At 39.5% G+C, this 2,833-nt stretch overlaps 1 protein-coding gene across 1 annotated transcript in view; it reads right to left on the bottom strand.

Moving 5' to 3' along the window:
* Positions 1–2,833, bottom strand: part of OCA2 (OCA2 melanosomal transmembrane protein) — a 574,440-nt gene that overhangs the window by 427,470 nt on the left and 144,137 nt on the right. The window lies entirely within an intron of this gene.

Below are 2,833 nucleotides of genomic sequence, written 5' to 3'. Positions count from 1 at the left end.
TAATTCATACATATTAAAAAAAAAAAAAAAAAACCACTCGCTGCCGGCAAATTGGATCTGACTCATAGTGACCCTCCTTGGGTTTCCAAGGCAGTATCATCACAGGAGATTACCCAATCTTCCTTCCAAGAGATTAGTAAAGAACTATCAAAGTTCAATAATAAGTCAACATCTCCCCCAAAAAATAAATGAGCAAAAGATTTTAATACATACTTCATTAAAGAAAACAAGGATATAAAATAACACAAGAAAAGATGCTCAACATCACTAGCCATTGGGGGAGGGGGACACTGCCACCATGTACATTCTGCTTCATAGTGACCCTTTAAGTCAGAGTAGAGATGCCTCAGAGGGTTTCCAAGGCTGCAATCTTTACTGAAGCAGACAAACAAGGCATCATCTTTCTGCTGTGAAATAGCTGGTGGGTTCTAAAACACTGATCTTTTGGTTAGCAGCAGAATGCTTTAACCACTACACCACAAGAGCTCCTCATTTGCAGATAAGGAAATGCAAATTAAAGCCACAGTGAGATATCACTACACACTCATTAGAATGGCTAAAATTAAAAAGACTGACAATACCCTTAAGTATTGGCAAGAGTGTGGAGGAACTGAAACTTTCAAATACTGCTGGTGGGAATATAAAATGGTATGGCAGCTTTTGATTTGTTTTGGCAAATTGTTTGGCAGCTTCTTAATAAGTTAAATATAACTCTTACATATTTACACATGAAAAAAGCAAGCATAAAGATTTTTACCCAAATGTTCAATAGTAGATTTATTTATAATAGCTAAAACCTGAAAATAACCCAAATATCCATAAATAGGTAAATGTTGTCCTTGTTGTTAGGTAAATAAACAAACAAACAAACAGTTGTATGACATTACAGTGGGATATTACTCAGCAAGAAAAAGGGATGCACTAGTGATACATACCATAACATGGATCAATTTCAAAATAATTATATTGAATGAAAGAAGCCAAACAAAACAGAGTAATACTGTATGATTCAATTTACATAATACTCTGTAAAATACTAATTAAGCTATAGGATGGAAAGTATATCCATCTAGTATGTAGTGGGGGTTGAGGGTAAGTCAGGTAGGTATAAAGGAAAGATTATAAAAGGACACAAGGAAATTTTTGTGATGGATGTGCTCATTATAGAGATCATGGTGATGGTTTCATGCGTGCATATACAAAAAGTACCAAATTGTACATTTTAAATATTTAATGTATGTCAGTTATACCTCAGTCCAGTGGCGTAATGCCTAAGGTAATTGACTGCTAATCAGAAGGCTCCTGGTTCAAACCCACCACCTACTCCTCAGAAGGAATATTGGGCAATCTACTTTAGTGATACTGCCTTGGAAACCCAAGGAGGGGTTGCTATCAGTCGGATCTGACTCCACGGCAGTGAGTTTAGTTTTTTTGGTAATGCTATTTTGCAAATGCTCCATATCAGTCTAATAATAAAGAGGTAGCTAATCAAAATTTGTACCATTAACCATAGTTTCCTCCAACTCTGTGAAATTCTGGCAGTTAATACCAGAGCAAAGTCTACACAACAAGAGACATTTAATGCTCTAATTCAGAGGCATTTGACAAATAGTACCTACTCAATTCTGACCTACGGAGGTATCAGATGTTGTATCTAAGGAAGGCAAGAGTGGATGGCAGTTGTATGAATTGTTGAATGGAAAGCCAACTTGTTCTGTAAACTTTCACCCAAATCACATTGTTGTTGTTGTTATGTGCCATTGAGTCGGACCCGACTCATAGCGACCCCTTCTTGGGTTTCCGAGGCAGTATTACTACGGAAGTAGATTGCCCCATCTTCCTTCCGAGGAATGGCTGGTGAATTTGAACCACCAGCCTTCTGGTTAGCAGTCAAGTGCCTTAGCCACTATGCTACATAGAAACTTAAAGAGAGAGAGAGAGAGAAAGAGAGAGAGAGAGAGTGTAGATAGCAGTGGAAAGAGCACATAGAGAGGTAAGTCCTTGTAACTCACAAACTCTGGGAAAGACCAATAAGAAGAGAAACACCATGGGGGAAATATGTTGTTAGAGCAACATTTCAGTCAGAGACTGCAACACCCCAAAAATGATATCAAGTTGCTTATGGTTTAGCTGTGCTTGTAAGAAACTGCTAGTCATTCCCCTCTCCCTCCCTGTCAGGTTTCAAGCACCTCCTCCCTGTTAGGAACTATAGGGATTAACCTGTTCCTTAGCTAGCCCTGGGCCAATAAGCCCTAAACCAGCAGTGTTTTATCAAAGCAAATACAGGTGGTTCCCAAAGGGCTGCCCTGGAACCCTTCCGGAGTGGCCCAGGCCCCACCAAGACTAGAAATTGGTCAGCAGCCTTCCAGTCCTGGTCACATAGACCCTGTCCTCAATCCCCCAAACTCAGGTATACATATTCTCAAAAGATGTGTGGGTTTTTGTGAATATTCTTGGATCCATTCCAGTCTGGCCAGATGCTGGATGAGAAAAAGCTTCTAATAAGTTGTGTAAACCTGTTTCTACCTTTTATCTATCATGTTGTAAACTCTCTCTCCCTCTCTCTTGATTTTGCTTATTCTCTCTTATTCTGAATAAAACTCATGCTGGTGTTCGGACCCCTGACAGATCTTTCAGTTTCTCCAAACTCACCCAAATGGGTTGGGCCTCATGATGTAAAAGTATCCAAGGTAATTGCATGAACAAAAGTTTCATACTTAGGCAGACATAGTAGGCTCAAAGAGAATGAGCCACACTGCACAAACTCAAAAAACGCCTGTAGCGTACTGCCTAAGGCATCTGATGCTAACCAGAAGGCTGGTGATTCAAACCC

Source organism: Orycteropus afer, unplaced genomic scaffold (genome assembly GCF_000298275.1).
Source record: "Orycteropus afer afer isolate SDZICR_OR568_19922 unplaced genomic scaffold, OryAfe1.0 scaffold00146, whole genome shotgun sequence".
Taxonomy (NCBI): Eukaryota; Metazoa; Chordata; class Mammalia; order Tubulidentata; family Orycteropodidae; genus Orycteropus; species Orycteropus afer.
This window is presented reverse-complemented; position numbering and strand designations above follow the sequence as displayed.